Source organism: Theropithecus gelada, chromosome 4 (assembly GCF_003255815.1).
Source record: "Theropithecus gelada isolate Dixy chromosome 4, Tgel_1.0, whole genome shotgun sequence".
Taxonomy (NCBI): domain Eukaryota; kingdom Metazoa; phylum Chordata; class Mammalia; order Primates; family Cercopithecidae; genus Theropithecus; species Theropithecus gelada.
In genome coordinates, this window is record NC_037671.1 from 12,745,854 (window position 1) to 12,772,269 (window position 26,416).

The 26,416-nt window shown below is 36.2% G+C and overlaps 1 protein-coding gene across 1 annotated transcript in view; it reads right to left on the reverse strand.

Moving 5' to 3' along the window:
- Positions 1-26,416, reverse strand: part of OFCC1 (orofacial cleft 1 candidate 1) — a 513,721-nt gene that overhangs the window by 80,779 nt on the left and 406,526 nt on the right. The window lies entirely within an intron of this gene.

The following is a 26,416-nucleotide window of genomic DNA, read 5'->3' on the forward strand; positions in this document are numbered from 1 at the left end:
ACAAATGGGGGTAGAAGAAAGAATTCTAAAACGAAGGCCCTAAGCTATGTCCCTGGTTTTAATTCAGCCAGTGTATGAACTTCAAGTAGAACTATACCCTCAGCCATACCACAGGATATAATTTACAAGCAGTAGCTGTGTCTGGTCTGCTTTCCTACCTCATCTGGGCAGGATTCTCTATCATCAGCTATGTTTCTGGGATCACATTTTTCAAGGAAGCCCTCCTGCACCTTGTATCAATGGTTCAATATGAAACTCTGAGATTAGAGAGATTTGGTCCCTGCCTGCAACCGGTGCTTCTCACTTTACTTACTCTCCCAAGAAGCTGACTCATAAGTTTTGCAATATAATATTAAAAACAAATAAGAGAACTCCTTAATTGAACATGTAAGCCCAGAAAATAGAGTTTTAGGTATCTTTGACATATCTTGCGTGATTATATCAAGGTTTCTCAGCTGGGGCGCTATTGACATATCGGGCTGGATAATTCTGTGTTGTGGTGGCTGCCCTGTGCTTTGTTTAGCAGCATCCCTGGCCTCTACCTCCTCAATGCCAGCAACACCCTCTACCTAACCCCCAACCACTAGTCGTGGCAACCAAAAATGTCTCCAGACTTTGCCAAATGTTCCTTGGGACAAAACATGGCCAGTTGAGAGCACTGTTCTAGACTGCAAACTCCTTAAGAGACAAGGTATCTTTTCACCCTTGCTTTTCCTATAGTGTCTCGCACAGTGCCTGACACAGAGTACTTTCCGAACCAATCAGATGTTGCTTAAAGGAAAAATAAATAAATAAATAGCAAGAGCGCTTATAAGCAGGTATTCCTACAGCTTTATACCTCCGAAGTCATTGTCTTGACCACTCATTTCACTGAACCCATATGGCAAGGTCTATGCCCAGGGTCTTGTGACAAATATCCTGGCCCAGAAGATGCTGGTGCTTGGAGTGCCTCAGGACAGCCACAGCTTTGATGTGGGGGTTGACCTGAAAGTTTTTTTTATCAAAACAGAGCGTGTGTTGTGAGCAGTCAAAGCCTTGTTTTCTGTCCCCCTTTCTCCCTCCAGGAATTGAATGGTGTCATCCCCGTCCTTCAAAATTGCCTTTGTGGACCTTTTTTTTTTTTTTTTTTTTTTTTTTTTGAGGCAGAGTCTTGCTCTGTTGCCCCGGCTGGAGTGCAGTGGCACGATGATCTCAGCTCACCGCAACTTCTACTTTCTGGGTTCAAGCAATTCTCCTGCCTCAATCTCCCGAGTTGCTGGGATTGCAGGCTTGAGCTACCACACTCAGCTAATTTTTTGTATTTTTAGTAGAGAGGGGTTTTGCCATGCTGCCCAGGCTGGTCTCAAACTCCTGAGCTCAGGCAATCTGCCTGCCTTGGCCTCCCAAAGTGCTAGGTGTACAGGCGTGAGCCACAGCGCCCAGCCCCTTGTAGACATTTTACAATGAGATTTAAGAAGTGTAAGATTCTGAGAACATAGACTGTGTGTCTGCATGCTTCAGAAATCTTTTCTTCCCAAAGGGTGACCCCGCCAGCTTCTTGATCCCCAGTCTAGGTCTGTGTGGGGCAAGCATTTTGGGAAGTGATGTTTCATTGTGTTTCTTGACACTGCCTCCAGTGTACTGCGCCAAGATAAAGGCAGATGCTGAGAAATATCCTTCTCCATGGAAATTCAGATGGGTCAGGCACGTCTTCTTTGAGACATCTGATACTTCAGTCACATAGATCCCTGGAAGAGCTACCTCTCTTTGGGTCTAAAACAGCATTTGCTGGTAGTGAGATTGTTACGGTCAAAATGACAATAAGAAAGGGAGGAGAAGGAAAAGTAGTGTAGAAAACATTTTTATTTAGATTTTAAATATATTATTTAAATATAAAATTTTGATAATAGTTTAATTTATATTAATCATAAATTAATTACATATTAAATTAATCATTATAATGATTATATATAATGTTCACATATAAAGCATTATATCTAAACATATAAAACATAAATAAACATATGTTAAAACAAATATATAATTATATATTGTATATAATATGTAATTATAATCTAATGATTAATTTAATATTTATATATAATTGACATATTATTATATATTATAATGGTGACTTGATGGTTACATTAAATATTATTTAAATACTATAATATTTATATATTTAGCATATATTTTTAATGTATTATTCTTTTTAAAGTCTTATAATATAAATTCTTAGTGTATAATTTCTAGCTGGAATAACGAATATAAATATGAAATAATAATAGAATGCATTTTTTAGTATTTTCTAAGAATTCTGTATATATTATGTTGTTTACATCTCACACACACACACACACACACACACACACACACACACGTTAAAATAGTTACCATTCCCCCATTTGATACATTTGGAAATTGAGACTCAGATCAAAGAACTTCCCTCAAATTAGACAGCCAATTAGAGGAAAATCTGAAATTCAGTGCCAGTTCTTTTTGACCACAAAGGCCATGCATTTCATCCTTCTGCTGTATCCTACTTGAGAAGCCACACCACATTTTCTACTTATACACACATTTAAACATTGGACACATTTTATTACTGCTGGAATGAATTACCACAAACTTAGTGACTTAAAACAACATCTTTTTATTGTCTCACATTTTTTGTGGCTCAGCTGGGCATAGCAAGGCTCAGCTGCTTTCTCTATTTAAGTCTCGCAACGCCAAAAATCAATGTAGGAGCCAGGGCTGCAGCTCTCATCTGAGTCTTGGAGTCTTCTTCAGGCTTACTGAAAGTTGGCAGAATTCATTCTCTTCTCCTAATTTCCATGGGATCCCCATGGCCTTCAGGTCAGCAGCAACTGGTTGTGTCCTTTCCTTGCTTGAATCTCTCTAACCTTTTTTTCTGCCACTGGCATAAGAATGTTCTCTGGTTTTAAAGGTTCATGTGATTAAGTTCACCCCGATAATCTCTCTGCTGATGTGTAAACATTCTGGGGATTAGATCTTGAACATCTTTGGAAGACCATCTTAGAAATCTCCCTACTAGAAATAATTTCTAACTTAACAGGACTTACATCCCTATATGTTACTAAAACGTAGTGATGGTGTGCCTGTTAGGGTAATAAAGTCTCTATCAAAGAGAGAGACTCCTAAAAGTCTTTAATATTTTCTTGGTTCTCATGTAAAATATTCTTTGCTTTAAAACAGATCTTCCAATTTATAAAAACATATATAGCAATATATGTATATTAGATAATTATTTATATATGATATGTAATATTTATGTCATATGTGTCATGAAATTATTATATGTTATATAAATGTATCTATAATACAATATTTTACCAAACTGTGATCGTATCATATATGTAGTTTGCATCCTTCTTTACACTTAATATATTGTGTTTTTTACTGATTATTAAATATTCCCCAATGTGTAATTTTTAATGACTGAACAGTAATACATAATATGGTTGTATTTAACCAGCCCCCTTTGGTTAATATTTATATCATGTTGCACATATTTTACAAAAATTTTATTGTCCTTCTGTGCTTATTTTCTTGAAATGAGTATTCAGGATCAGGGATACTAAATCAAATGCTTAAGGTTTTTTGTCTTTGCTCTATAAAATGAATTATAAAAGTTTATATTGTAACAGCCAATGCAAGAAAGTATCTCATTATCCATATGCTTGCCAAAACTTGTCTGCTTAGTGGACAAAATAATAAATCTCGTTGTTGTTTTAATTGGAAATCCTAGAAATCTAATACATTTGAATATTTTTATGTTTGCAGAGCATTTATGTAGATTCCCTTCCATGCCATTTCCCCAAATTTTTCAGCTATAACATTTAATATTTTCTTTGTAATTTTTATCTTTACATATTAAAGATATTAGTCTACCTGATGTGATGGTTCAAAATATTTTTCTCAGTTTGCAACGTGTCTTTTAATTTCTTTGAGAGTTGTGTGTATATAAATAAGATATAATTTTCAGTCTTATATAGTCCTGTGTATCAATGTTTTCTTTCATTATTTCTCCTTTTACTTATAAGCTCACAAAACCTTTTCACACTAAATAGTCAAACCATACATACACAAAATATAAATAAACAAAGAACTTTTGGGGTCCGTGTATGATTTTCTTGCATGCTTTCCCACTGCCAGGTGAGTAGACATGGCACCTGGGGTCCTGCCAACACCTCAGGCTCAGACATGCAAAACACAACTGACCCTCATTCTTGTCCAAGGGCTCCTTTCTCGTATTTTTCTATCTCTTTTCATGACTTTGCTATTCTCCTTCCACCCAGACTCAAAATTCTCTGTCTTGCCTGAATTTTCCTACTCTATTGTCATCCACATCTAATGCCTTGTCACATTATCTTCTACCTCGTTCAGTAGTTTAATGGCCATTTCTTCCTCCCTTTCTTCATAACCCTAGCTAGAGCCTTCATTGCTTTCTACCTCTGCAGGTATAGGCAGATGGGGGATGAAGGGAGAGAAAGAGAGACATTCAACTGAGATAAATTCATAGCATATGCTTTTTTGTTTTTTGCAAATTTTTATTTTCCATTCAATAAGACATTATGCTCATCTCTACAAGTCATAAAATATACATCCACCTTTTTTCTTAAAATGGCCTTTTTCTTCTAGATCCCCCTTCAGGGCTTCCATCCACAGTTCCCTGATTCCTTTTCAATTTACTTGCCCCATATAACCAGACACATACACACACACACACACACACACACACGGACACACACACAGGGACATGTACATTTATAGAGGTACTTTTTATCACTGCACAAAAAGGAGATTACATATAATCTCTTTTATATATTTTTATATTATATATAATATAATTTTTTATATGTAAAATATATATAATATGCTATTATATTAAATATAAAATAAAATGGGTTATATGGGGCAGGTGAATTGAAGAGTTAGGGAAGTATGGATGGAAGACCTGAAGGGGGATCAAGAAGAAAAAGGCCATTTTAAGAAAAAGGTTGGAAAGAAATTGATTTTCTTATATGTTGCTTGTCAAAATGTATTTTTAAAAGTTTTTTGAAAAGCAGACTAGTAACATCTATTAGCATTTACAATAAGCAAACTCTTTGACTCAGGAATTCCACCCAAAAAACTAGAAGCTAGGGAGCTAAGATACAGGAGGACTATTGGGAGTTCACTGCAAACCCCCTTCATACAAGCTCTCACCTTGTCACCCAAATCCTACATGGTGTTTAGGGCACAGGGCAAGGGCCACCTCACTCCTTGCAGCTTCTACAAGCTTGCATCAGATGAGGATGTCCCTGGCAACTTTGTTACTACACACCCTGCATTTCCTCTGGCTAACTCCAGAAAACCAGAATCCAACTGATATATTTTTTTAATCGAATTGTTCAGTTACAATTAATATACAATAAAATGTACATATTTTAAATGTGCAATTAAATGGGTTTTGACAAATGGATAATTCCATGTAACTCCCAAGACAAGTAAAATCTAAAACATTTTTTGCATCATATTTAAAATTTCTCCTATACCCTTTATACACAGAGATAAACACACACACACACACACACACACACACAACTAGCAAACAGTGATCTGATCCCCAGCATGATAAATTAGAATTCTGCTACAATATCACATAGATATAATAATGCAGTATTGACTCTCTTGGTTCTGGCTTCTTTCTTTCAGAACAGTAGCTTGAGATTCATCTGTGTTATTGCTTGTATGGGAATTTCATTCCTCTATTGATGAGTAGTATTCCCTTTAACAAATGAACTACAATTTATTGATTCTTCATATTTAAGTGTTTCAAAGTTTTGACTCTGAGTATGGCTGTAATGAAAATTCATATCCAAATACTCTTGTAGGAAAATGTTTTCATTTCTCTTGGGCAAATACATAGGAGTGGAATTGCTGGATCATTTGATAAATATGCCAGCAAAGAAAAAGAGTTTTTGTTTCAAGAATTTTCAATTTCTGCCATTCAGTGTATATTTAGGAATGTATGTCTTCCTAATGATTCTTCCCTTTTCTTTATCTTTGTTTTCAAGTCTATTACTAGATTTCTAACATTAGATATTAGTGTAGCCACACCAGCTTTCTTACATACAGTGTTTCCGTGGCATACATATTTTAGTCCTTTCACTTTCAACTTATTTCTGTCTTTAAATTTATAGAGCATCTCTTGTAGACAACATATAGTTGAGTCTTGCTTTTAAATCCATATTAGCAATCCCTGCTTTTTAATTTATTTAATCTTGAATATTTCATGTAATTATTTATATGATTGAGTGTGTGTGTCGACATCTTGCTATTAATTTGTGCTTTGTCTCTCTGGGTTTTTTTGTTCTGTTGACCCATTCCTGCCTTGTTTTGGGTGACTCTTATATGTTTTTAGTCTTTCATCTTGTTTCCTCTATTATTTTCTTGGCTATATTTTTTAGATTGGTACTGTTTGCTTTAGGACTAACGGTATGCATCCTAAAATTATCCCACAATATTTTGAGTCAGTGTTATAGACTGCCACACTTTATACCTGACAGTTCACATTACCCACTTCATACTTCTCACTACACAGTGTACAACAGTATAATTCCAGTTCCCACTCCCTCATCCTTTGAGCAATTGTCGTATCTTTTATCTACACATGCTTTGTAACCCCATCTTACAATGTCATTTTATTTAAAAAGTAATTACATTTTAAGAAAATTATTAGAAAACTTAGTGTTCCATATTTACACATATACTGCAATTCTGATATCCCTCTATTCCCCTGTATAGATCATTTTGTATTATGTTCCTTCAGCTTAAAGAACATTTTTAACATTTTTATAGTGCTGATCTGCTGAAGAAAAATTATTTCAGCTTTCCTTCATCTGAAAATGTCTTTATTTCACCCTCCACTTTTATAGGATTCTTTTGCTAGATACAGATTTGTGAATTGACATTCTTTGTCCTCGTTTTAAAATATATCATTATATTGACTTCTTGTCTCTATTTTTTCTGACAATGTCAACAATTTCTCACATTATTGTTTCCTTATCTATAACGTGTTTTTTTTTTTCTTTCTTCCTGCTTTCAGGATTTTCACTTTAATTTGGATCTTTAGCAGTTGACTATGATATCCCTAAGTATGATTTCCTTTATATTTACTCTTCTGGGGTTCACTGAGTGTATTCAACCTATAAGTCAAAATATTTCCTCAAATTTGGAAAATTTTCAGTCATCGCTTTTTAATGTATATTTTCTCCCATTACATTATACTTTTCTAAGATTCCCATTATTGACATATATGTCAAATTATGTGATGTTGCCCCATGAGTCTCTGAGTCTCTCTTCGTTTTTCTCCCACCTTTTTCTTGTCTTTTTCTTTTCCTTTCTTTTTTCTTGGTGGTGGGGGGACGGAGTCTCACTCTGTTCCCCCAGCTGGACTGCAGTGGCGCTATCTTGGCTCACTGCAAGCTCCGCCTCCCGGGTTCACGCCATTCTCCCGCCTTAGCCTCCCGAGTAGCTGGGACTACAGGCGCCCGCCACCACGCCCAGCTAACTTTTGTATTTTTAGTTGAGCTGAGATTTCACTGTGTTTGCCATGATGGTCTCGATCTCCTGACCTTGTGATCCGCCAGCCTTGGCCTCCCAAAGTGCTGGTATTACAGGCATGAGCCACCACACCTGGCCTCTCCCACCTTTTTCTTTTCTTTACTTCAGATTAATTTCTATTGCACTGTGTTCAAGTTCACTGATTGTTTCTTCTGCCATCCTAATTTGCTCTTAAGCCTATGCAATAAATTTATCATTTAATTCTTGGATTTTCAGTTCTGTGTTTGGTTACTATTTTATAATTTCCATATTGCTGCTGAGACACCCTGTCTATTCACCCATGAAGGCCATGAGTGAAAAGAATTGTCTTTAAATTTTTGAACATATTTGCAATGGATAATTTAACATTTTTCCATGCTAAATTTAATGTCTGAATCATTTTGGTGTTATTTTTATCCACTTTTTTCCTTGCCTAAGGCTCTTATTTTCTCATTTCTTTGCATGTGTATTAACTGTAGATTGTATAACGGCCATCGGTGAAGACTCTGGATTCTCTTATCTTCCTCTGAAAGGTGTTGATATTTTTTTCTAGCAGGCAGTTCAATTTTTGGCTGACTCCTTTAAACTCCTGTAGTCTTGAATTTACATTTTGTTACAGCAGGTCCAAAAAACAAACAAACAAACAAACAAAAACCCAAGGGTTTCCAAGCCACCAAGCCACTCTTTCTTGACAAAGCTCAACCTCAAAGCTCTAACTCCTCTGCTTGCACTGTCAGGGCTTGTTTTGGGCTTTCTTTGGGTGGGTGTAGAGTAAGCTACTCTAGAGCGTGCTCTTTATGTCTAATATGCAGACACTTGGTATCCTAATTTTCTGACCAAACTGATAATGAGTATTAACATGCCTCTTCTGGTTGCGCTTGAACTCCACCTCTGTTTGAATTCTAGTATGTCTGTTCTGCTCTCAGGTCTACGGGAGCCTCTAGCAAGTAGCCATTGAGCAAAGCCTTGGTATGCCCTACTGTGGTTAAGTACAGCATAATCCTCAACCAAGAACATGGGAGGGAAGTTTTTATACTGACATCTTCCTGTTCTCTGTTCTACTTTGCAGACTGCAGCTGTTTCAACTGCAATGGTGAACTCTGTTTCCTGAGCTCAGTGGGACTTTCTCTGCTTGGACTTCATTCTACTTCTCTACAGTTAGGATATTGTACCCAGTTAGAGGGCCACTGTTCACTGCATAGCGTTTGCTTATCAGTTTCTCTTCTTTCAGGGATTACAGTCATGCCTTTTGATGGCAGTGTTCCAATGCAGTTGCTCCATATATTCTTTCCATTGTAATGGTTGATTACAGCAGAAGAGCTAGCGTGGAACCAACTGTTCTACCACAGCTAAAATTGGAGGTTGCAATATTGTTAAATTTTTTAATTAGAAAGTAGAAATGAATATAAGAATTTGTCATGAGCTAACTAGCACCCATGTTATATGCTAGTAATGCAAATATTGGTTAATTATTTTGAAAGTCCACTTTAAATCCACTTTATTTTATGGAACTACTATTCTATTTAACTATCAGATCCCTGTATATTGAGAAAAAGATTAAATGTTTACAAATAACATTAACCTGCTGATGCCTTGGGAACGTGTCAGCTGGTATCACCCAGAAAAAATAAATGGAACAGTCATATTTTTAATAATACATGAGGTGCACAAGGAAAACAGTTGTCAAAACTGTATAATGTTACAACACCCTATCTCTGTATAAATGCATATGTTTATAAAAGTGTATTTTCCCTGTGTTGTGCTAATCTTTTTTACTTGGCATGTTTTTAATGGTTTTTCCAAATGACCTTTGTAAAATTAATCAAGGATCTGACACTGTCCTTTGGAGAAATATAAAGAAAATGCTGCCTATAATAACTTTTGCATGAAAAACCAGTCAGAAAATGACAAAACAGAGAAAACATTAATACTGAAAACAAAACATAAAGCTTGAAAGTGGAGCCAACTGAAAAATGTTGCCAAAAATATTTTTATGGGTATCTGAAAATCCACTTTCCTTTTATTTTCTATACCATGTCTTTATTACTTGAGATCAGATAGATTTCTCCAGACAATTTTCTATGTAAAATACACCGCATTTTTTCAAGAGCTCTAATAGTGAGAAGCATCTCAAATTAAAGATGAATAAAATCTACAGAAAATATGTGTAAAAATATATGAATACAAAGAACCCAGAAAAATGCCTGCAATTAGACAAGATGAAAATGTAAAAAGAAATTAAATTTAGTTGTAATCCATTCCCTATTCTTTTCTTTGAGACAATTACTACTGAAGTGAGGGTTTTTCCCCCCTGTAATTTAAATGTTAAGCTGCCAGATGTGTGTCTCATGCTTGAAGAGTCGAAGCTTTGCATTATTTAGCATATTAAGAATCACAGAATTTTAAAAAGGGCTCCTTTATTGCCTCGAGGTTCTAATTAAGTAAACCTTAGCCTGGTACATTTAAAACTTGCAATACATGAGAATTTGCTCTTTTTTCCCATAGTCAAGTCACATCTATATAATAAATATGGAAAATCTTTAAAATGATATAATTTTTCTTTTGCTTGAGGAATTAAACCTATCTATTATTTTAAGAAGTTTTTAATAGAGGCCAGCAATCTAAAAGACAACTAAGGATTCAAAATACTTTCTAATCATTGCAAGTTGCTTTTCTTATTTATACCCACGAGTATGTGTTTCATAAAGGCCGTTTCATGCTATCAATCTTACTTCTTCCTTACTCTCTGCTTCTACTGTGGTCCCAACTGTTCCATTCTTGTGAGACAAAGGCAATTCTAAGAAGCAACAAGGGGGTCATTGTTTTGGGGATCGATATTATGTTTTTCTGTGTTTGTGTGTGTCCGTCTGTGTTAAATATGTGATCACACAGCACTAATTAGGTGCCCTTTCAGCAGTTTACGGAAAGACTTTCAGCAGCTAACCTGAAAACTATAATGAAATAGAAGTTCTGGAGGCACACAGCATTCATAAATCATACCCTTAAATACAGTTATTTTTGCCATTTTAGAAAATGTCAAAGGTGTCAACTCTGTCCAAATATACCGCTTAACAGTGACTATTTTAGTAAATTGACTTGAAATGCATTCAGCTAACTGACAGTTAGAAGCACATAATCTAGTTCACAGTACAAATGAACAGTTTAAAGGCCAAAATAAGCACCAAACTACAAATTCTCAATAACTAACATGTTGCAATGACCATGATTGTAACCACAGAAAAAAATCTTAGTATTAAGGAGTTTATCTACATGAGAAATCAATGCTTAACATTTTTTTAATGAAATGTGACTTTTAAAAATCTAGTTTCCAGTTAAGAAAAAAATGTTCTAACCACATTCAAAACTATAGCCAAGTATCAAATTGGGATATTAACAGTGAATAACCTAGAAATTACCCAAATGCAGGTAATGAGTTGTTAACGTTCTCAGCTGGTGGCACGGTTTGAACCTATGAACAGTTCATGGATGCTGCCAACATAAGTAGATAAATGTGTGTCATAATGGCAAGAAACAAGAAATTCTCTTTTCATCTTGGGAAGTACAGATGAACAAACTGATCTTCAAAAATGTAACTGGTGACAAAGGGCAAGTTTTATAAAAATGGAGCTTAGGTTTGGCCAGGATTATTATCTCCAAAGCCTAGGATGTTTACTAAAAGGTAGGATTACCTAATATTTTATGAACTGGTTTTCTAGATATGTGAAGAAACTTAGTGGTTTAATATTTGGGGCATATTTTAATATAGTTGGCAGCAGGAATGCAAGAAAACCATCCCTACATTCACTCTGTCCAAACCACTGACTGGCTGAGTGGTTGGATCGATCTTTCTACATTGGTCCACAGCCCATGTCACATTTTGGTGCTATTTATGAATTCCAGCAGTTATTTGATTGAGAATAATGCATTATATTTATAAAATATTTTCCAGTTGATAAAAACTTTTGCATATGTTACTTATTTAATTTATTTTGATTAACTTTATTGCCTGTAAGTAGTTTTGTCATCATCCCAATCTAGTTGCAATCTCTGAATATTTCTGAATATTTTACATTCCTTTTTTTTTTTTTTTTTTGGAGACAGAGTCTCGCTCTGTTGCCAGGGCTGGAGTGCAGTGGCACGATCTTGGCTCACTGCAAGCTCCACCTCCTGCGTTCTCGCCATTCTCCTCCCTCAGTCTCCCGAGTAGCTGGGACTACAGGTGCCCGCCACCATGCCCGGCTAATTTTTTTTTGTATTTTTGGTAGAGACAGGATTTCACCGTGTTAGCCAGGATGGTCTTGATCTCCTGACCTCGTGATCCACCTGTCTCGGCCTCCCAAAGTGCTGGGATTACAGGCTTGAGCCATCGTGCTCGGCCTGCATTCTTAACATAAAAATAGATTCCTACATGTATATCTTACCTAATAAAATATGATTATAAGAGCAGGAATATACTTCATTATTCTTCTCAATGATAATCTTTAAATGTCATCCATACTTAAGATTCTATCCTTTTATGAAAGTCGGCTTTTTTTCTGATTCTCAAAAATATTAAACTCTCCATCTTAAGCACAATAAAAGAATGTAGAAATTTTAATATGCTGCTCATGAGCTTTCCCTGGTTATCATCAATTAACACTTTCACTAAACATTATTTTACCCACTACTAAGTTCCTATTGCTAAGAGAAAATTACACATAGAGATAGAGCGAGTCGTTTCACCACCGTGAAACAGAGTGTAGATACACGCAATTGTGTGTCTGCCATTGTGAGAGTCAACTCAGTAACACAGTGATGATTTTGTGAGCACCTACCAGGTGTACAAAACTTTACAAAAATGTAATACAAATATTATATGGTATAATCTCTGAGTCTTTGCCTCTTCACCAAGAAAGGGGAGATAACAGGCCCTGACACTATATAATATTGGTAAATTACTAATATTTACTAATATATTATGTAATGATATTAACAATTTATAATACATAATATTAATAATTTACCAATATAATAGTAATTTACTAATATATAATACAATCATATCATTGATATTAATTGATATTATAAATTATTAATATTATTGCACATTATATTAGTAAATATTAGCAATTTACCAATATTTTATAATGTCAGGACCTATTATCTCACCTTTAAAGCTGAGAAACAAAGACTCGGAGATTAAGGAACTTGACATAGGACATTAAATGAGAGTCAAAATCTCAGTTTACGCCTCTCTGCCTCCCATATTCAGGTTCCATTCCTCCATTGAATCTGGACTCATCTGAGTTCTCTCTGTCTATCCTTGCACATCTCCCACAGGCAGACTGAGATAAGGGCTGCAGGGTGATGCTCTTAAAGTAAAAAATAGCACAAAAAAGAACAAAAAACAGAAATGTGAATCAACAACCCACTGCAGACTTTATTCATACTAGAGAGAAGAAACATGGATAATAAAATCCTGCAGAGGCCGGGTGCGGTGGCTCACGCCTGTAATCCCAGCACTTTGGGAAGCCGAGGTGGGTGGATCACGAGGTCAGGAGATCGAGATCAAATTGGGATATTAACAGTGAATAACCTAGAAATTACCCAAATGCAGGTAATGAGTTGATAACATTCTCAGCTAGTGGCTGAGAACCTGGCTAACATGGTGAAACCGTGTCTCTACTAAAAATACAAAAAATTAGTGGGGCGTGATGGTGGGTGCCTGTAGTCCCAGCTACTTGGGAGCCTGAGGCAGGAGAATGGCATGAACCCGGGAGGTGGAGCTGGCGGTGAGCCGAGATTGCACCACTGCACTCCAGCCTGGGCAACAGAGGGAGACTCCAGGGAAAAAAAAAAAAAAAAAAAAACCTGCAGAAAGTAATAGTAACAGCTAACATTGTTGCATTCATACTATGTACCAGGCTTTACAACTTTCAAAATCTCAACTTAGCTACTAATTTTATACTCTACTTCACAAATCTACTTTAAAACACTTCAGCAAGTAACAGGATTTACCAATTTAAAACTTCCTTTCTTCCTTGAATATTATGCTAAGTGAAATAAGCCAAATATTGTACGATTCCACTTATATGATGGACCTATAGGAGGTAACTTCATAGAGGCAGAAAGCAGCATAGAGCTTATGGAGGCTAGGAGCGGGAAAATGGGGAGTTGTTTAATAGGTACAGAGTTTCAGTTTTGCAAGATGAAAAAACAATTCTGGAGACGGATGATGGTAAATCCACTTAACGCTACTGAACGGTGTACTAAAAAATGGTTGAAACGGTAGATATTATGTTATCTATATTTTACCACAATTACTATTTTTTTAACTTCTGGATCCCTCAATCCCTCAATAAAATGCTAAGAAACTTTCAAAATGATGAAAGGCCCTTAGTAAAAAAAATAATAAAAAATCATAGGAAGGTTTCCAGGTGGAAAAAGATGGCACAAACTCAATTCTGCTTTGTTTTCCCCACTAAGTCCAAAATAAGCCCTGGAATTAATCCAAGAGGTCATCAAAGGAGAATTCCAAAAGGTGTAAAGAGGTAGGCAAAGTAATGAGAGATCCCAGAATTGGGGCAACAACTTAGGACAGGGCATCCTAAGCTGCCCCACGAACAGAGGACCCCAGTCTGACCTGACATTTCCTGACCTCACCCTATCAGTAGAGAGTGGTCCAGGCTGGCACGTTCATTCCTTCATCAAAGGGAATTTGCCAGAACAACACTAGGCGAGTCCCACAGCAACCGTGGGACTTCTCTACCTCCTTGCCTCCAGGGAAAGCATTATCCTTCCCTACTACTTGAGAGTTCCTCCCTCATTGAGAGACAACAGGTAGCCAAATGGTGGCCTATTGTAAGTGCTGACACAGGAAGCCTTTTTTTTTTTTTAAATTATACTTTAAGTTCTGGGATACATGTGCAGAACGTGCAGGTTTGTTACATAGGTATACACGTGCCATGGTGGTTTGCTGCACCTATCCACCTGTAATCTACATTAGGTATTTCTCCTAATGCTATCCCTTCCCTAGCCCCCAGACCCCAACAGACCCCAGGGTGTGATGTTCCCTTCCAACAGGAAGCCTCTGATCAGCCTGAGGCCAGAGACTGCCTTCCCTAACCCAGAAGCACCAGGTGGCCACACCGAGGGAAACTCTGTCCTCTTAGGCATCACCAGCAGAGGACAGTGGGAGCCCTAGAAGCACGAGTTGAATCATGGAGCCCAAAATAGCACAACGTCGTTCAGTTACTGAAAAAAAAAAAAAAAAATCAGCCACAAATTCTATATCCAGTTGACCGTCCTTCAGGAATGAAGAAATAAACATTCTAAGATGAAAGGAAACTAAAAGAATGTGTCACTAATAGACCTACCCTTAAAAAATTGTTAAACAAAGTTTCTCAAACAGAAAGGAAATGATAAACAGAGAAATCTTGGAGCATCTGGAAGAAAAGAAAGCAAAATAAAAGGGGCATCAAGTGTTATGACATACAGTATTCTACACTGTCCCTCATGAGTTTTATAAATCGTATTGGATAATCAGAGTGAAAATTATAACACTTGTCACTCAGGACAATGCTTAAAAGTAGGAAAGGTAAAGAAACTGAAATGGAAGTAAGGTATCTACAATTGATTCAAAGTGGTAAAATGTTGACACCAGGCAACTGTGATAAGTCACAAGTATATACAGTTATACCCGGAGCAACCACTATGAAAGGTGCAAAAAGAGATATGCCCAAAAACTATAAATAAATCAAGATGGAATTCTAACAAGTGTTAAAGTGGTACACAAGAAGGCAAGTAAAGTGGAAAAACAAACTAAGACACAAGGGAAACAATAAGAAAACAAACATTAATTATTTCAATGAAACAGGCAGATCGGAAGTAAGAAAAAAATGAAAAAATATATACCACCATGCCAACATTAATTTTTAAAAAACAGGATTGACTATACTGATACCAGATAAAATAGACTTCAAAGAAAAGAAAATTACCAGACAGAATAGTATATAATAATTAAATTATCAATCTATAGGTAAGACACAACAATCAAATACTTATACACAAATAGTGGAGCCTCAAAAATGAATGAAGTAAAAACTGATATGGATGAAAGAAGAATAGAAAAATTACAAATTCTAGTTAAGGATTTCAATATTCCCCTTTCATCAAATGATAGAGGTACTAGACCAAAAAACCAGCAATAATATAGAAGATTTGAACAATACAATCATCAAACATAATATGAGAAAGGGATTAATAGATACACACATATACACACACATATGTAAAGCACTCCACTCAACAACAGCAAATACACATATTTTCTCAAGTCCCCAAGGATTATTCACAAATGTCATACGTGCACTACAAACAAACTTCAACGAATTTAAAAAGAATTAAAATCACACCGAATATGTTCCATGACCATAATTAAATTGAACTAGCATTCCCTAACACAAAGACAAGAGAAAAAATTTTAAACTCCTGGAAATTAATCAATGTACTTCTAAGAAATCTGTAGGTCAAAAAGGAAGTCTCAAAGAAAATAAAAATAGATTTAGAACTAAATAAAATGAACATGCAACATATCAACTTTTTTTTTTTTTTTTTTGAGATGGAGTCTTCCTCTGTTGCCAGGCTGGAGTGCAGTGGCTCAATCTTGGCTCACTGCAACCTCCGCCTCCTGGGTTCAAGTGATTCTCCTGCAACATAGCAACTTTAATGGGATGTAGCTAAAGCAATGTTGAGAGAAAAATTCATAGTACTAAATGCTTACATCAGAAAAGAAGAAAATCAATAATCTACAGCCTCACCTCAAGAGCCTAGAAAAAGAACAAAATGAATCCGAAGCATGTAAAAGAAAGAAAATAATAGTTACAAGAACAAAAACCAATGCGATTGAAAAGAGGAAAAGTAAAATAAAATCAATGAAACTTAAAGCCGATTCTTCAAAAAATTCAGTAAGACTGATAAATTTCCAGCAAGACTGACAAAGATAAAAAGAAAGAAGATGCAAATCACCAATATCAGGAATAAAATGGGATATAATTACAGATACTGGAGCCATTATGAAATAAAAGAATACCTTGAGAAGTTTTATGCTCTTAGACTCAACAACTTAGAAGAGATGGACCAATTCCTCAAATACTCCAAACTATCAACACTTCACCAACATGAAATAGATAACCTGAATAGTGCCTTAACTGTTAAATACATTGAATTTGTAATGTTAAAACCCTACATCCAGATAGTTTCCCTAGACAGTTTTACCAAACAATTCCAGAAGAGTAAACATCAATTTTACACAATCTTTTCTAGAAAATATAGGAGGGAACAATTCCTAACTCATGAGGCCATTATAACCCTGACACCAAAACCCGACAAAGAGAGAACATAAAGAGCAAAACCACAGATCAATATCTCCCAGAAGATTAGACACAAAAATCCTCAACAAAACATTAGCAAATTGAGTTCAACAATGTATGAAAATAATGATACACCACGACCAAGGGGGATTTATTCCAAGTATAAAAGAAGATGAATCAATTATTTGAATCTGCCATATCAATAGTCTAAAGAAGATAAATCACAGGATTGTATCTATTAAAACAAAGTGAAATTTGATAAAAATACAACATCAGTGTATGATAACAGAAATAGAAGGTAACTATTAACATCTCAAGTTAATAAAAAGCATCTCCAAAAAACTTACAGTTATTGTATGTAGTGCTAAAAGACTGAACGCTTTCCTCCAAAGATCAAGAATAAGACAGACATGTCTACATGCACTCCTGATATTCAACACAGTACTGGAACTTCTAACAACTACAATCAGGCAAGAAGAAGAAGTAAAAGATATACAGGTTAGAAAGAAAAAAAAATAAATCTATTGCTATTGGCAGATGACGTGATTGTCTACATAGAAAATTTTCGAGGAATCTAGCCAAAAATTTCAAAAGACCAATACATGACTTCGGCAAGGTTGCAGGATACAAAATCAACACACGAAAACCAATCACAGTTCTATATACTAGCAATAAACCGCAGAAAACAAAATAAAGCAGTCAATACCCTTTACAATTGTTCCACTGATAATGAAATACTTATGAATAAGCTTAACAGAACATGTACAGGATATTTGTGCTCAAAATTGCAAAATTCTGATAAGAGAAATCATACGAGATCCAAATAAATGGGAAGACATATCATGTTCATGGATTGGAAGGTTCAACATAGTAAAGATGTTGCTTCTCCCTAAATTATTTCGTAAATTTAATGAAAGTCCTACCAAAATCCCAGTGTGGTTTTTAAAAATAGATACAGACAAGCTTTTCAAAAATGTATATGGAAAGGCACAGGTTTTAGAATGGTTAAAGAAATCGTGAAAAAGAAAAATAAATGGGAGAAATTATCAGATATCAAGTTTCACTACATATAGCTACAATAAATCAAGCCTGTGTGACATTGGCATAAGCACAGACACATAATGAAGAGAAGAGAATAGAGAAGCTAGAAATAATTCCACACAAATATGCCCAACTGCTGGTTTTTAAGAAAGGTGTAAGAGTAATTCAGTAGCAGAAAGATAACCTTTCAACAAATGGTGCTGGAGGAATTTGGCATCCAAAGGAAAAATGAATTGACTAAAACCTCCGTAGTTACATTAAAAATAACTAAAAATTGATTTTCATTTAGAAAAAAAAAATAAGAGAAAATCTTTAGGATCTAGGGTGAGGCAAAAAGTTCGTAGATTGACCCCTAAAGCATGATCCATAAAATGAGAAATTGATAAACTGGACTTAATTAAAATTAAACATCTTTGCTCTGTGAAAGACCCTGTTAAGAAGATGAAAAGGCAAGTGACAGATTGGGAGAAAATATTTGCAAACTACATAATCAACAACTATAGGTTTTAACCCATATAACAGGTGTTACAGAGAAAAAAAAAAGTACTAAGATGATGAATTCCTGGTCTTCCCAACAACCAGTTCACCACACTTGGTTAAAACTTTATTTCATGAAAATTAGCCACACACATGACACCTGATGTCTGAAAATCTGAGAAAGAAAATAAAAGATGTTTCACTGAAAGCCTAGGTGAAGGCAGAAGAATGTACTATTCATTATGGTCCAAAAGAAAACACTTTAAAGCTGGTGAAGATGCACTTGCTGATTTAAAATTAAAAAAAAAAAATGTCATTCTAACTACAGAGAAACTAACTAATAAGAATCTGTTTGGAGAGAAAGCATGAATTAGAATAAAGGAGAACAATTCGTGTTTTAGGTTTCTGTACTGTTTTTCACTAAATTATGCTTTCACAACCTTTTCGTCTTAACTGTGAGAACCACTTGTATCTTTAAGGTTAGTCTCATAATTCCCATGCCTTTATTTCTAAGCAGATGTGTTGTAAGATTTTTTTTCTGAAGTTTCTATTAGATTGGTGCAAAGGTAATGGCGGTAATTACTATTGAAAGTAATGGCAAAAACTGCCATTACCTTTGCACCAACATAATACCTTACAAGAATCTAAAGGCTCAAGATTCTGAGGAAATAATTAAAATCCTGTGTCCATTTCACTAATCATAGCAAATTATCTCAACGACAACAAAAAATAGCTATGGTTTTGCAAATGAAGGTGGGTCAAATGTTTGGCTTCTAGTAATAAACTACTCAAGGACAATGTGTCATATATTAGTGATACAAATAATGAACTTCTCACACGCATGATTGCCAGGGCGCCACCATTCAAGAACAGATTTGTTTCTCCAAGATAATTATTATAATTTCAAAAGAGAGGCTAATTTTTCTCTTACCTCATGCCAAAGGATGCCAAATTTAACACATTCAAAATCCTAGTTTTCTAATTTGGATTTCCTATTGCATATGATTCCTCCAATCACATTGAGTGGATCATTCTGGACACAATAGTGTCTCTTTCTGCCAATCTTGATTTCAATTATTTCCACATTGAGCAAAGTCAATTGCATGCTTCTAAGTCAGATACTGGAAGAGGGAGAAGTCGGTCATACCATTCAAGTGTCCAAAGCCAGCCGCATGTTTAGAAAGCGTTAATGAGCCCATTTATTTGTGCAAAAGGTCTCACAATTTCATTTTTTTTTTCACTCCCTCTTGTAGTTTCATCGATTTGAAAAGGACAGTACTGAGCCAATTAGATGCTACCTGCTATGAACATACAACAGAGTCCATAATAAAACCTACTGTATAAACTGAAGCAACTGTAAAGCCGAATCAGATAGGTTGCTACTTTATCATGTTAAAAGAGTCAGTTCTCACCAGCCAATCATGGTTTCTTTCATCATAACTCACATGTTAGTAAAAATTGACTAAAAGTATATTTTTATTCCTGCAGTTCCTTATTTCCAACTTATTCAGATTGTGCATTTAGCTATGAATGCTTCTTGGAATGTCCAGATTGAATAGTGAGACCAAAGTTAAGTGTGTCTTGTCATAGCTCCACATTAACTCTTCCCTCCTAAACCACTGCTCCTCAGGCCAGTTAGAAGTGTTCTAATTTTCCCAACCTGTTAGGTCAATTGCAGTGGATCATACTGAGTCAAGAACTACAATATTCTCTGTTGCCAATATTCACTTCTACACCATACTTTTGCAAAGACATTTGTCTAATTCTGAGGCATTGAATATCCACAGATTAAATGAAAGAAATTGGCCAAAGAAAAATAGGATTATTATCATGAACAGTTCATTCTTATGAATGACTGCTGATTATACATGGCATGTTTGCATTTGTTAACATATCTACCACAATAGATTAAAGAACACATATACACACACATTCACGAAATGGGATTAGGGCTGTGGGAGGGCAGGGAGAAAGTAAGCATTCATTTTCCCTGCTTATTTAAAGAGTGCACTCAGAAAAGTATGTGTTCTGAAAAAGTGTTTCAAGCATGAAGAAGAAGAGGAGGAGGAGGAGGAGGAAGAAAAAGAAGAAGAGGAGGAGGAGGAGGAGGAGGAGGAGAAGGAAAAGGAAGAAGGAGAAGAAGAAGAAAAAGTACCTTTGAAAACGACTTCATTGGTGCCAAAAGATTGATCATTTGACTTTTGAAATGGTCTATGTTGACTCACTGAAAAAAATGGCAAACCTGTTTGAATAATAATACAATCCAATTGCCCTCTTATGTTTTCTTACTGCACTGTTTAATTGCAAAAACACAGAGGATAAATGGACTGTGATGAATATATAAGACCAAATAACATGTTGAGAATGTAAAATGTCCTGAAAACACAAGTTGCAATCTGATGTTGTTGATCTAATCCACACACATTCCATAATTGGAAACGTATCTCACGCACCAGCGTATTGGAGTAGATCAGTAAACAGATATTTGTAAGTTTTCCTCAAACCTAGATTTAGATCATTCACATGTGACAACTTCATTTCTGTTGCCTCTTCCACTTAAAAAAAAAGAAAAATTTAAAAGATAGCTTTACGAAAAACTCAGAATGTTTTGGGCCCTTCCAAATAAACAGTATTTTGGTCTTCCTTCATGAAAAGAAACAATGAAGCAAAGATTCGAACCTGCTGGAAACGTTTTAAGCCCGTCTCGTCTCTCTGTCCCCCCAGATCTTTTCAGCACACCCTCCTCCCTTTTTTCTTAGCGTCAAACTGGTTCTCCACTTCCTTTACATCAGTGGGAACACTTCCCTTCTGGGTGTCAGAATCTCTCAGAGGGGTCAGGGGCTGCCCTGCAGAGGAAATGACCAGCTGTGAAACGTAAAAGAACAATTCCTTCCACATGTTCCTTTGCTCCCGGAGCAGGCAGGAGTTGTCAGCTAGCATCACTTTGGAACCAGGCAGGCCTCTGCATCATAGTCCTGTCAAAACTAATTTACAATTAAAGACCTGCATGACTGTTTAAAGCTTTTTCAATTCCAGCAGTTTTCAGAAACGACTTTGAGATTGAAATGGATCAAACAAAAAACCATTGTTGTAATGAGCTGTGAAGGATGGTGAAGAACCTCACAAAATAAGCCAAAGATTAAAACAAATTATAATCATGTTTAAAAGAAATCTGTTAATGGTACAAATACTCACTACACCTCCAATTAACGTTTGTGTGAAAATTTCCCAGCTAGGCCGGGCTGGTGCGGGGGCTCACACCTGTAATCCCAGCATTCTGCGGGTCCGAGGTGGGTGGATCAAGAAGTCAAGAGATCGAGACCAACATGGCAAAACCCTGTCTCTACTGAAAATACAAAAATTAGCTGGACTTGGTGGCATGTGCCTCGTAGTCCCAGCTACTCGGAGGCTGAGGCAGGAGAATCACTTGAACCCGGGAGGCGGGGGTTGCAGTGAGCTGAGATCACGCCACTGCACTCCAGCCTAGCAATAGAGCAAGACTCCATCTCAAAAACAAAACAGAAATTTTCTCAGCTAAGCCCCAATTTAGGAAGTTTAATGCTGCAGCTATTGGAAGTCATATGCAGTTTGTAAATGAAGTTACAAGGTTACACCTTCATGGCCAAGAAGGAAGGGAAGGAAGGAGAGGGAAGGGGAGGAGAAGGGAGGGGAGGGGAGGGGAGGGGAGAGGAGAGGGGGGAGGGAAGGAGGAGGAAAGAAGGAAGGAAGGAAGGAAGGAAGGAAGGAAGGAAGGAAGAAAGGAAGGAAGGAAGGAAGGAAGGAAGGAAGGAAGGAAGGATTTACCTTGAGCAATGGAAGCTTTAAAAAAGATTAAAATTGCTTTAAAATATTTTGAGCATTTCTGTGAATTAAAATATTTTGATGCATTTCCATATCTTAAATAAAGGCATTTAAAAATTGCAGGTAATTAGCTTTTTATGCAGATTAATCACTTTGAAACATACTGTGGTTCCCTGAGGCTCAATTTTACACTGAGATAAAGGACTTAGATCCACCTATGCTACTTGAAAACCAAGACATTCAGGAGAAAATATGCCATAGTCAAAGTCTAAAAATTGCCTCAGCATTTCACCAAATGGTGATTCTGAAATGGCAATTTCACATTCTTAAAAGCTTGGATATAGTTTATAGAAGTACTCATTCCTTAAGAGCTATCTGAAAATAATTAGAGATACACATGATAGAAAATTGTTTGAGACAGCTTCTCCACAAACTCAACTCCAGCTGTCAAAAGCAAAGTCATATGTGCTGTTTTCAAATGCCAGATTAATGATTCTTCCATAGAAACAGGGAAACAATTGACTGGCAAATTATTAACTGAAAATACGTGTCTCTGGTTTGGAATCATTAATCGTGTCTGAGAGCAACTTGCTTCCCTTATCATACACATGTGGGAATGGTGACCTCAGCCCTTCAGGGAACATGATATGGAGACTTGGCTAAAACAGATCACAGATACAGAACCATTCGAAGTCACACAATAGGTCTCTTACTGTCTGAGCATACCCACTAAGCTCTGCTGTCCAGTTTGTCCATGGCTTCCTGTTCCGGAGCTTCAGTATGGAGGGACTTCGGCTGCTTCCATCTGTGCCTCTATGGCTCCCACTGCAGCTATAATTAATTTGTTATCTTTTCATTCTTCCTCTACCTTGCGGCTTACAGATAAACTGGCTTATGTCTATCATATCTATAACAGTATATATTAGGCAGAGCCCTCTCACCAGGTCGCCAAATAAGTCACTGAAATTGAACCACTGGTACGTGGCCAACTGATTTTTGACAAAACTACAAAGGCAATTCAACAACAGACAAAGAGTGCTTTCAACAAATGTTGTTGGAACAATTGGACATTCATATGTGAAAACAAATAAAAAACCTTCAACCTTAACTTCACCCTTTACTCAAAAACAAACTCCAAATGGATCGTTGGATTAAATGTAGAGTGCAAAACTACAGAACTTTCCAAATAAAGTGTAAGAGAAAATCTTGTGAACTGGAGTGTAGGCAAAGGGTTCAAAGACATGACCTCAAAAGTACAATCCATTTAAAAAATTACAAACTGAACTTCATCAAAATTCAAAACATTTGCTATGTGAAAGAAAATATTAAGAAAATAAACAGATAAACTTCAGACAGAAAGTATTTGCAAAAAAGTATCTGTATCCAGAAAGGATAAGAACTCTCAAAATTCAACAGTGAAAAACAAATAAATAAACCAATTAAAAGAATGGGCAAAAGACTTGAACTGATGCTTTACTAAAGAGGATATGTGGTAAATAAGTACATTAGTCATTAAGGAAATCTAAATTGAAATCATGAGATGCCACTACACACAAATTAGAGGGACTTTTAAAAGACTGACAATACTAAGTGTTGATAAGGATGCAGAGCAACTGAAATTCCCATGTTACTGGTGGAAGTGAAAAATGATACAGTCACTTTGTAAAACAGGCAGTTTCTAAAAAGTTAAATATACACATACAATACAATCTAGCAATCGCACTTATAGGTATTCTGAAAAAGTAAATACTATATTTACACAAAAACTTGCCTATGCGCATGTATAGCAACTCTTCATAATTACTAAAAATTGAAACAATGTAAATGTCCTTGAGTTAGGGAAGAGATAAACTGCAGTACATCCACTCAACAATGACTGGGAATGAGCTGTTGATATGCACAATTACTTGTACGACTCTCAGTGGTGCTATGTTGAGGGAAAGAAACCAGTCTCAACCAGTATGCATACAGGTTGCACACTGTATGACAATTTAAAAAGTCAAAACCAATGACAAGTATGCCAATTTTGAAAAGACAAAACTACGGTGATGACAAACAGATCAGTGAGTGCCAGCGATTAGGATGGATGGAGGGAAGGAGGTGCCTGTAAAACACAGCACACAGGAGTTTTTTTGAAGAGTTGGGGGGTGGCAATGAAGTGTTTCTTTATTCTTGTTGGGGTAGTGATTACGCAAATCTGTATTTGTACATAGAATTGTATATTCTTTGAAAAAGTCCATTTTACTGCATTTTTATTTTAAAACACAATAAAGAAACTGCCTACTTGACTGCTTTCCATAGAAAAGAGTTCTGGTCCTAGTTGGTACAGAGCTATATTCATGTATTCATTCTGCAAATGTTTACTGAGAAGCTATGATTTGGGACATCATAGATTTATGTGTCTTGTAGACCCTGGGATACATAAATAAGCAAAACAAGACGACTTTCCTGCAATTGTAATCTCTCTATGAAGAATTTTTTAAGACTTAAACCAGTAAGTGGAAGTGGGAACAGATAGAGCTGGTGCCTTCAGAAGCAGCTCTAGGCAACTGTCTTTTCATTTTTATCCTGGTAATCTAAAGCAAAGTGAGGTTCACAGACCAGTGCCATATGCATCACATGGGACCTAGAGAATTAATGCCCACCTCAAACTTGATGAATTTGAATTTTCCGTTTAGCAAGATCTCTGGGTGATTCCTATGCACATCAGGTCTGATTAGTACTGCCACAGTTTATCTTGCTGATGTGACCACTCTCTTCCTTCTTGAGACTTAAAGCTCCCTGGTCTCCACAAAGTCTGACCTCTTACTTCTGCTTTTTCAGATTGTTCTTTTGTAATTTCCTGCGTCTTTTCTTTTACCTGTCCCTTCAATTAAGAATGTCCTACTCTTAGGTTTGCTCTTTTCTTCCTTGGTAAACTCATTCATTCCTGTGGCTTTAGCCTGCATATCAGGAGGACACCCATATGTTACTTCTGAGCTTTAAATTCATCTTTTCAACTCCAAGCAAGCCATTGTCTTCTTAATTTCCCCTAACACCTTAAATTCAGTTTGTCCAAAAGTAACTGGTTAACTTTAATCTGATACCTGTTCCTTTGGGTTTCTTATCTCCAATAAGGGCAACGATAGTTTCCTGGAAACCTGGGATACAAATAGTCTTGCCTACGAGCTTCACATCTTTGCTTATGACACAACTCTTCACTTTCCAATTCCTGTTAATGCAATTTTATCATGTCTCTTGAGTGCATCCCACAGCAGTGCTCTGCCTCAGGTCCTTACCGTCTCTTCTGTAAGCTAATGTCATGTCCTTCTTACTGGATTGCTTGCCCCAAAATGATCCTTGCCCAAATCCATCCCAATTTGTATACCAGAGCCCAGTGGTTCCTTATAGTTCCTCAAATACAACTTAAACTATGTGACTTCTTAACTTAGCTGGTGGTTTTCGTTTTATCCCCAGATAATTCCCGACTATGCTTGTCTTTTGAACTCTAAACTATCCTTCTAGCCCCAGGACAAGATTGTGAAACTAACACGTATGTCCCCAGATCACATCAGCACAGGATTAAAAACAGGGTTATATTAAAAGTTCTGATCAATTTCAATTGACTTCAAAAGCTCACTCATTTATTTCCAGGAGTCCACCTGCATGCTCACATGAGCCCATGAACCACTAATTTCCATCCACATATACTTTCTCGCAGTGGCTCCGTAACACCCTGAATTATAACGTTGCTGCACATAGAACACAGAGCCTTTCCCTCTTATTCATGATGGGTAAGTTCTAGGATCCCCAGTGGGCATCTGAAACTGCACATAGTACCAAACTCTGTATATATTGTACTTTTTCCTATCCATACATATCCATGATAAAGTTTAATTTATAAATTAGTCACAGCAAGAAAGTAACAACCATAACTAATAATAAAATACAACAATTGTATCAGTATGCTGTAATAAAAGTTATGTGAATATGGTCTCTCTCTTTCTCAAAATAGCTTATTGTACTGTACTATTTTTGGACCATAATTGACCACAGGTAACCGAAACCTCAGAAATTGAAATTGGGTAAGGGAAGACCACTGTATTTGTATATAGCGTGCCTAATTGTCTCAGAGGAGAGTATATACTATAATATACTGTTCTGTGTCTGACAGAATTTCA